The sequence below is a fragment of the Aptenodytes patagonicus genome, chromosome 1 (assembly GCF_965638725.1).
Source record: "Aptenodytes patagonicus chromosome 1, bAptPat1.pri.cur, whole genome shotgun sequence".
NCBI lineage: Eukaryota > Metazoa > Chordata > Aves > Sphenisciformes > Spheniscidae > Aptenodytes > Aptenodytes patagonicus.
Genome location: NC_134949.1, coordinates 27,376,752 through 27,387,223, shown reverse-complemented (window position 1 = coordinate 27,387,223; position 10,472 = coordinate 27,376,752).

Below are 10,472 nucleotides of genomic sequence, written 5' to 3'. Positions count from 1 at the left end.
TTTGGTGGCAGTGAGAAGAAGTTGGTACTATTGGACAAAGTTGTTTTCCTTGTCCTCTAGTGTGCCAATAGGTCCAATTCCCCCCCCCCCCCAATATATAAATGTGCTGACAAAAAAAAAAGTTATTTTAATGTGCATATTTGTTTTTTATATTGATTTTAATATTAAGTGGGATTTGGTACTTTTCATTGCAAGTTGTCTGTCTGGAAACCAAATACATTGAACTGAATATATTTTTCTCCATGAAATCTGGCTCTCAATTCTTGTAGCTTCCAGCTTGTTTTCTGAGATTGTTCTTGGTGGAGCATGTGAAGCCCAGCAAACCTTTTTCTCCTTTATCCATCTTGTGACCTAGTAAAGTAATGTCTTGTAGTTTTCTGTCCACATTTCTGCAGGGAATTGCTGAGCAGGCATCAGATAAGGCAAATCTGGGTTTTTCTGTGATTACTGAAAGTCAGTAAAGTTTGGCTTTAATTCATTATGTCAAAAGAATCGACCAGTTTCATTAAATGGTCAACAAAATTGTGTATAATGAAAAGCCCTTTTGCTACTGAAACACTGATATCGGCACAAGATAAAAGAGTAAAGAAAGTATAGAAAGCGCATTGTGTTGATAAAGGACAAATAAAGCAGATTATGTAAATTAGCTACTTTAGGGCTCAGCGGAAAAAAATGCAAAGGCAAAGAGTAGAATCAGGATGACCTGATTTTAAATGCACTACTTTACTTAACCTTGGATGTCTTAGGAAGAGTTATAGTTGAAATACATAGGTTGAATACTTGTAGAAGCACTGGAATGACTAAGGAAATCTGTTGCTTTACAGCCGAGGAATTATGTTTGAAGCTGAGTTATGGAATGTTAATGCATACGGAGACCATCTGCCGCGAGCACATCATTGGCAATGCAACTCCTTGGTCCTGTGTTTGGTCAAGGACTTAAAATATGATGAGCTGCTGATGTTAGTTGAAACTATTTTCTCTATCCTTAAGGTGATGATTTCATATGCAAAGGTGTGCAAAGGTGTGGAACCAAGGTGGTGAAGCTGATCAGTAAAATCAAGGGAGTGACCAGATGAGAATTCTGAGTAGTTGATGAATTGCTGAAGCAGGAAGAACATGATCTGAAAAATAATAGTTTCACACAGTTAGGTGTTTAAAACACAGATTGCAAACCCTGTCGTCTTCCCTTCAGGTGAGTGACCTCAGCTCTTGCACGCACTCTTTCTGGACCTGTGAAATTGTGTGTGCAGGGTGGGGGGCGTTTACAGCTTAAAGAAGTTAAAATGTGTCACCACTCACAGGCTGACCTAAACTTGGGGCATTCTCCAAGGGATTGAGAAATGTAAGTTTAAACTCCCTTTCAGAAAAGGATCCTAACAAAAACAGGCTGCACATAGCCCAAATGGGTTGATACGCAGTGCACTGTCAAATGGATTCTTCTGCAATGAGATAGGCAAAGGATGGCCAGCTCACACTTCTGATTGGGATTGTGGGCAGTAACTCAGCCTTGCCAAGACGAAGCCTGCTCAGAAGCAAAGTTCTGTCTAAAACCTTAAAACTGGCAGCTGTGGAGTTTGTTTAACCTTCATGCTTAGACAGCAGCAATGTAAAGCTTTTCGAAGTTGTGATTTTGGGCTTACGCTCAAATTCTGTTTCAATTTCTGCACCAAATTTTGCTTCAATTTGATACCGTTGGTTTTGGTCTGGATTTGACCAAAACCTTTTCTGGATGGACTGGCGAAGGGATGAAAGCCAGGAGACCCAGTCAGAAGGGGTTTCTTGAAATCGATTCTAGGGCCCGATACGCCATTAAAAATCATAAGATGAAATTATAACCTTGTGATCTTATAGGAGCTCTAATCTATAGTGGATAACTAGGTCCCTGTAAGTATATGGTGGAGAGAAAGCACTCAGGGAAACGGTAGTTGATGCAGGAAGTTGAATTATAACTAGTCTGAAACAGTATTTTTATTGAATCAAACCTGTTGTGCAGCCCAGCTAAAAAACGTCACCAATGAAAGTTAATAACTTTTTTATATCATTAATTTACTTCCATGAAACGAATCAAAGTAGGAAAAATAAATGGGACCGAAACCAGAAAGTGGACATAGAGTGATGGCCTTGTATTAGTCATTCTAAAAAAGAAAGCTAGAGAATGCTAGTGCCCCGAGGAGGAGGAGTCTAGGGTGGAAGCTCAGCAAGTGTGAAGGCTGTGTATGTGTCTTGACTCTGGGTGAACCCACACTGCAGCTAGCGTAGCAAAAGTGTTGAAAGTAGTAAAGAGGTAAAACATAGAGGAAATGAAGAAGTCGAGCTGAATTTTTGAGAGGAAAAGTTATCTTCTCCTCAGATGCTGAGGAGGTACAAAAGAAGACTGGAGTGGAAAAAGCACCACAGATGATTATGGTGTTGAGCAGTGGTATGCCAGTCGGTGCGTGCCAGCTGGCTGGGGCGAAGGTTCTCCTTGCCGTTTCCCACTAATCATACAGATGTAGCAAAGCAAATGTCTCCTAGGAGACGAGGAGTAATATTGTCTGCAAAAAGCCTTTGCTTTACTCTTGCTGGAGGGAAAAGTACTCCCAACAAAAAAAGAGTAACTCCCTTTTCAGACCTGAAGGCACTCCCAGTGAGTTCTGACCACTGTGGCCATATGACTGTCAGCTGGTTCCTCAGGGTATGTGAAGAGCCCTGCTGAGCTAGGAAAAAGGGGTTGTAGTCCATAGTGTTCTTGGAAACTGTCTTTTCTTGCAAAAAGCCTAGATTAAAGATCTAATAAATAGCAGGTGATGTTCAGTAAAATCCAATGTGTCCTTGCAGAGTAATAAACCCACTTTACAAAAATGAGCAGGGCAGAGAAAGGTGATGCTAAGGACAAAAGGAAGTAACACTGAATTGGAGGTAATTGTTATCTTCCATTAAGTTTCCTGCATTGCCCTAGGTTGGTCACTTCCTCCTTTTGTTTGTTTAATAGAGATCTTGGAGTGAAAGGACAAGTCTTGACTAGTACTGGAAAAGGATGCCTCCAGTGAAGTGACTGAGCTGGCTTATAAAGAGATTAATTAAATTCATTTGGTGTGCATGAAGTAATGCAGAAGCCATCTTCTGTGGTCCAAGGGCAACTTCCCTAATTGCAATCCACGTGAAGTGCCTCCATGTCCACTTCACATACTTGCAATCAAAGTTCTTCAAATATTACATGGCCTACAGGCAGGTTACTGGATTGAAAGAACATGGATTCTGTTTTGAGGACTTACTCCGACAGTGGAGAATTTCTGTACAACTCAACCTTCACTGTCAGCTATAGCCTGTTATCCTTAGTCCCTGGAGTTAGTGTTTATCCTCCAATCCATTTTATAAGTAAAGCAACAGAGAGACATATCAAACACACTGTGCTAGAGCTGAAGATAAAACATGGGTGGTTTGTTTGACAGATTTATCTCATGGCCATCGCCATACTGCTTTCATAGCGAATGTACCAGATCTATGCTTGAGTAGGTGCTTTGTACCTGTGGTAACATAATTCCACCTCTTCTGCTGCGTGAAGCTGCACTCTGCTGAGAATTTTATTCTGCAGATTCCTACAGAAATGATCCTAAATACCAGGGTTGTGTTCTCAGTGCATTGGTAAGAGAGGATTTAATTTATTCCAGAGTTTACATGACAAATACCAAGCCATGAGCTGTTGTTCCTTTAGGAATTAAATGACAATGACCATGAAGGCACTTCTCAAGAAGGTAGAAGCCCCAGTTGGAGACACTCGGAAACTACGAATGTGATTCACGTTAGTGAAGCTTCAAGATGCTTTGTGCTTGCTAGTTATATTTGGTCTATGGTACTTATGAAAGTGTCTGTCTCTTTTGCATCTTCAAGCTGCAGGTTTAAGGAGTCACGATGCCAACCAAAGAAAACACAAGGCAAGGAGACAGACAATACTAACTGTCTCAATTTTTGGCACCTGTGTATGCAACTCTACTAAGCTTTACTAACTGTGTTCTTATTTCTGCTTTCCAGCTGGGGAAACTGCAGTTTAGTGGTTAGAACCATGAAACAAAGTCTGTGGATTTTTTTTTTTAAGGGGAAGCGAGTTCCTCAGTCACAGTAAAGATCCAGAAAAGCTGTGTTATATCAGTCGGTCTCCTGTTGCTTAAATAATAAGGCATACTTCATGTATCAGGTATTCACAGACAAAAAACCATGAAACCCAGATGTGCCAGAAGGTGGTGTCGGTACAGACCAAGCCTTGAGGTGAGGGAGGGAAAACTGGTACCATGCTTAGGTTAAAAACATATGACAAGATAATAAAGAGCCAGGCATTTACCCTGGAAATCCTGTTCCCGATAGCCTCTTCCAGCATGCTACATTCTGTCTCAGGGTCCTTTTCAGGGGCCTTTTTTTTTTTTTTACAGTAATTTTTACAGTAATGGCAGAAATGCTGACATTTCTTCCAGTAGCAGCATTTCCCTGAAGAAAATAAAAGCTCCACTGACGAAGGTAGAAATCAAAGCCGAAAACATAATAGCATTCAGACTTTTGCCAAGAACTACTTGCTAGCACTAAAAGCCTGACCTTATCTAGGCGGTAATATCTTCCTTCCTGGAGCCTTGCAGCACGTTCCAGGAACTCTGGAACTTGCGTTGAACAGCATGCTGCTGCCGTGCAGCCTTACATCATTAACGGCGCCACTGAATGCCAAGAAATGTCACTCCATGCTGAACTTCTTGCCCACTACTTGCACTGTTAGATAAAAGGTGTTTGTTACTGGAGGGAGCACAAGGGCATGTGCATGTACCGGTTTTGTCCCCTAAAACATCTTGAATGGTTGTCCCGCCATCTGCTTTTTGTTTTATACTCTAGATTTAATCTTATTTTTAATTCGGTGTCGATTTTTCCAGCAGTGATGATTACAGTGCTCTGCATAGAAACTGGAGTGGAAATTATACAGGGGGAGAAATCGAAGAAGCTGGATTTGAAGTAGTGAAATCCATAAAAAATTGAAGTAAGCAGGATAGAAACCTGTTGAATGCGGACAAAGTTAGGTTTTACAGCAGTGCTCATAGCGAAGTTCTCTTTAACATGGATACAATTATTGTGCATGTCATTTATATTATGAGAAATACTGAGAAACTGTGAGGAAACATTGTCTACTCAGAAATATTTTAAGGCACTAGAATTTCATATGGAAAATTCCTATCCTAAAATGTTATTTTTTAATTATGGTTCTTGCTTTGGATTTTTGTTCTAAAATCTTTGGGAATTCTCACTTGTGTAATTTCAGACTTGAACTCTGCTTATGATGCAGCTGGACACCTATATGCAGATGAACGCTGTGATGTTTCTGCAAACTGTCCGACCAGAGTTGCTGGTGGCATATGGCAAGGTCCTGCAGTATTTTGCACTGATGGGACATGCAGGTGACGTAGTGTTCTCAGACACAGGGGATAGATTGCTAAAATTGTATTCAAGGCAACGTGCGTGCAAAAGACCAGGAAAAAACAGGCAGCAATAAAAACCCTAGCTCTTTACAACCATTTCAAACTCAGTTTATAGCATTTCCAACGACTAAAAGCAGTTCTTGCCAGCCGCCACCGAAGTACCGCTGCATCTATGCCATTTCATCTGTACAGAGCGGATTTACGGGAGTTCTGTTTTGCAGCGCGTTGCAGTGCTGAACAGAAGCCAAGGCAGGAAGTGATTATGGCTAAGGAGCTGATGCTGATTGAAAATGTGTGATGCTGCGGAGGAAATATCACACAATAGAACCTCAGTTAGTTTGGAAATAGATTTCAAAAACAGGGCACATTAAGATGTAAACAGTCAATAGGACCGGGGCCCGCCTTTCGCCTAACAATCAGATCATTAGCGGTAGGAGCGTGCAGAATGATTTCCATGATTAAACTGCACGTGCAAAATGCGTGAAAGTGCGTGCTCATCAATGCCGAACGGAAACAGCCTTCTTGCTTTTTGCCGTGTTTCTTCTACTGCTTGTCCTAACTCATCCTGGATACAAGAGTCAGGCGTAAGTGCAGCTTAAATCTAGGAAGTGCAAATGCTCAAGGTCTTTGAAAAGGCAGGCACAGATGTACCCAGAGCGATGTCGGAGGCACAGTCCTTCCTTGCTGGCCCTTCATCATCTTGGGCCTTTAAGCAGCTGAGCATTATTTACGAAATCACTGAAGTTTCCATGCGCTCTGCCATGGGCCACCTGAGCCTTAGTTACTTAATGAAGTGAGAAACTTCTAAGATGACAAAGGTTCTACTACAGCACCAGGAAAGGCTTAATCAGTGAAGATAATCTGGACATAAAGAAGTATAGATAAGTTGCAAAAGCCAGCGATCCATCATTTTTCCCTGCATTTCTGGTACATATTTTTCTCTGCTCCTGTCTGCATGCCCAGAACATCTACACATCTTGTCTTCCATGTCCAAAATGAAAGCTGATTTTTCTCACAGTGACTTGGGCCCCTCATGTGACAGATGGTAAAATGCAGGTGCAGGATTTTGTTTCAGGAATAAAGTTGAAAAGCAATATAGCCAATCATTTATAGAGAGGAGATTAAATTCAGCCCATGTTCAAAGTAACTTCTTCCTTGCCCCAAAATAGGTGGGTAAAAAAGAATCCCAAATATGTCCTTTTCTTGATTGAAGGAGGCTCAGCTCCATTGTGGATGCCAAGAAACAAACCAGGTTTTAAAGCCCAGCTCCTCCGAAATATTGGTGCATTTCCAGGATACAGCCCTGCAACTCTTGAAAATTAGAGGACAGCATAAAACAATTCAAGTTTATTAACAGTAAATACAAAGACACATTGATGATCAGGTTGGTCTGAAGAATTGTGTGGAAAAGGGAGCTGGAATGGGCCTGTGTGATTCAGGATTTCTTGGTAGTTTCTGCTGGGGCTACCTAGCTGCTGTGAAAGGACTGTTAGCTTTGTACTGGGTTTTTTTTCCCTTGATGTTCTAGGAATATGTAAGCATGATCCTGTTTCATGACGAGCCATTGAAGAGGAGCATTTGAGTTGGATAATAACTGTCTATTCATTCTTGCAACAGGGAATGTAGTTGTGTGCACAGGATTTTGATAATACAACTGGAGACAAAAAGTGACTTTTCTCTACGGCTATGGCAGTCGGCACTTCAGCGGCAAGCAGGTGACTGGCAGTAGTGTCCATGTAGATGCTATGAGTATTTATAAATGTGAAGCAGGCATTTTTTTTTTGTTCTCAAAGATGCCTAGAGCTCCATTCTACATACAGGCACTGTTATAGACGTCTGGGGATGGGCCTGTGAGGTGGGAGCAGAATTTGTACTCCGTTTCTACAGTTAAAACAGAAATGGCAAGAGAAGATAAAAAGTGAAAATTGTCCTTGTCATTTGCAATACACACCTGTGCTCATAAAGCCTGACTTATGTGGTCCAAATTATCCTGAATAAAAGATGCACTGTGCTGCTTGCCTGTGTAACAGTCACTGTCCTTGTTGTGCTTATAGCAGTGATTAAATTAATAGCAATAATAATTAATCATTAATAATTCATCGTAGTTAACAGGTAGTAGAATGGTCAGCTATTATAGTAACCTCAGCTAAAGTAGTGCGTAAGCTCAGGGAAAGGTGGTGCTATCAATGAAAAGCAATTTGCATATTCAAGGTTGACAGCGTCAAGAAATATAGTTACCATCAGCTTGATTTGCAAGTGCAAACAGTGAACACCATCTGCCACTGGCAATATGTAACCAAAGGGCGAGAGGAGGCACGAGTCAAACTGATGGTACAGTAAAGGCTGAGTAACTGGTCGTCAACCCCTGGTCCAAGGGGCCTTTTCTAGGTGTCATGCGATACCTCCCAGCCCCTGCAGATCGTGCTGGTGTGCTTCAGGCTGTCATTTAAAGACGTCTGTTGTAATGATGATTTTCATAGTCTTCTCAAACTAGCTGTCCTAAGAATAGGCATGCAAAGACATTATAATTATAAGCAGATTAAGAAGCAGTCTTTCACACTGCTATTTCTTTAAGCATTCTGCATTGTTAATCTGTTTCAGAAGTTAAAAGAGATCAGCGAGCAAACAGCAACATTAGGTTAACAGATGCTGGGATGAGGAAAGATTGGGACAGCCTCAAAAAGTGTAAATTGACACTGGCCAAAGGACGTCTTGCCACTTATTTTGGGTTTTATGGGTAGATAATGGGTACAAGCGACACAGCGGTGAGAAACCTGGCCCCTGTGCAGGCTGGAAGGCACTGAGGTGTTAAGTGTTCGGTTATATGGGTTTTTTTATCACAAAAGCTCCTCTGCTTGAGGATGGTGATGGTGGGGAGGAAGGGACACTGGGATAAAACCCTGCTCCAGCTGCACCCAGGCCCATCACAGGAGCCATCAGCCCATCAAAGGCCCATCTACACCAGCCCAGGGGAGCAGAGAAGCCCAAGGATGGGCGGGAACCCAAATTAGGGACTCAGAGGAGGGGACTTGCTGTCTGGGCCTCTCCCAGGAGAGTCTCAGCCTCATGGTCTAGGTGTGAAACCATCAAGATGAGACAACAGCTCAGCTACGGGGCAGACTGAGTGTCTGCTCGGCCGCTGGAGGGATCCACATTGTACACACCTTTATCTAGATATCTATGGCTACAGATGTATCTATATGCATATACGTATCTTTGTACCGTCCCCATCAGGCTACTGGATTTGGCAGCTTGCTCACAATCAGTACTGAGTAGCCGGATTGCCCCATTAGGATGACCTGTAAACAAGTAAATGATCTTCCAGACGAAAGAGCAGCCCCTAACAGGGCTGAATATGTGCTCGATCCTCTTGTAGGATAGCGTACCTAAATCAGAGAGTTCAAGGCAGTAAGAAATGAGGTTTGTGACAGGAGTCCGGGGCAACTGGATGAGTTGGTGCCGCCGAGGAGAAAAGCTGATTGACTGTTGGTTCGGCATTGTATCAAGCGCGTGCCTCATGAACACTGAAGACCTGCGGGCTGATGTCCCGGCCTGGTCCATCCCCACGGCCCTGCCCAGTCATCCTGGAGTTGTGTCTGACCCTGGTCACCCTCACAAGGCCTCATGCTGAGGCTTTCTCTGGTGATGGCAGACTCAGAAAGGAACAGTTTTTTGCCCTGTGTATCTGGAATGGCCTCAGACTCCAATTTCTCCAACAATCTAATTTGACCTTTCAGGACTGAATCAAGACCGTTCATCTTTCTTCTTACTAATACCATGTAAGACATCAGGCATGTGAAAGAAATTGCTTAATTTGAAAGGATGGGAACACAGGAACTATAATATGAATAAAATTCTATAATACGCTGAAAAGCAGCCAATGGCTGGAGCTGAAAGGGTTGGAGAGGAGACTGGAGACTGCGTGTTGCATTACAAAGGAGAACACTGAAAGGAAAAGACGCTGCCAATGCACAGGTAGACTGGCATACCATAAAGTAGCTGGATGTTATTTCCCAAAGTATGGAAAATGAAGTTGCACCTTGTCTGGAAGAGGACTGCTTGACACTATGCTCTGGAGCTGAAGGTGTGATGGATATGGAAGAAACCAAAGCTTATGTTAGACAAAGAGCTCCCTAAATAGGCATAGTTGAAGAGATGTGGTCTGGTAGTGGGAAACATCTCTTCACATGCTGCGCTTGCTTGTTCAAACTCTCATACATTTCAGCCTTGCTTAAGAAGGGCATTCTTTGTCTGATGCAGAGCTAAACCCCCTTTGTTCTGGAGGGCAAAGAACAATGGCAGTGGGGGGCAGGAACAAGCTGCAATTCCCTCGTTCACGTGCAATTTGCATGTATTGCTTGCATCGTACAAACAAAATGAAAAAAACCCCTCAACACCCATTGTTGAGGGTGTGCCAGTAGTATGTGATCAAGCACTAAGACACCAGGGAACTGGACCAGAGGCTTAGAGAGAAATGATGAAAGATAGACACTTCCAGAGAAGATCAATTCAATTCCCTGTTTTATAGAACAGGATACAGCTCTGTTTCAGGATAAATAGTGACCTTGTGTATCATCATGCAATATGGTAGCAGCACCACTTTCAGGGTAGCTGGGGCTGTTTCCAACAAGCAGCAAGAACCAGGTGCCCACTTTTGAGAATAGTTTTTTCACTAGTGAACAAGAAAACAAACACATCAACTTTGAAGTTAATTAATTGACTAGACCTTCCTTTACCCACTACCCTCATGGTAACAGTTATGAACAACTGTTCTGCTAGATGTTAACACTGGCTTTCCGTTCGCTTTGTCCAGCAGCCAATAACCCTCACTTCTCACTGAGGGCCAGCAGTCAAAAAGCATTTACAATTGGCTTTTATAGGCAAACAGAACTTGTAGTTTGTTTGGGTTTAGTAACAGGTGGTTTATCTCTATATCCAGGGTAAGGGTGGCAAGAGGTGCCTCTTAAGGTAAAGGGAAGGTGAAAACAGGACAAAGTTCATCAGTGTGCTTATAGGAGACCAGATTTATATTCCCTCTGC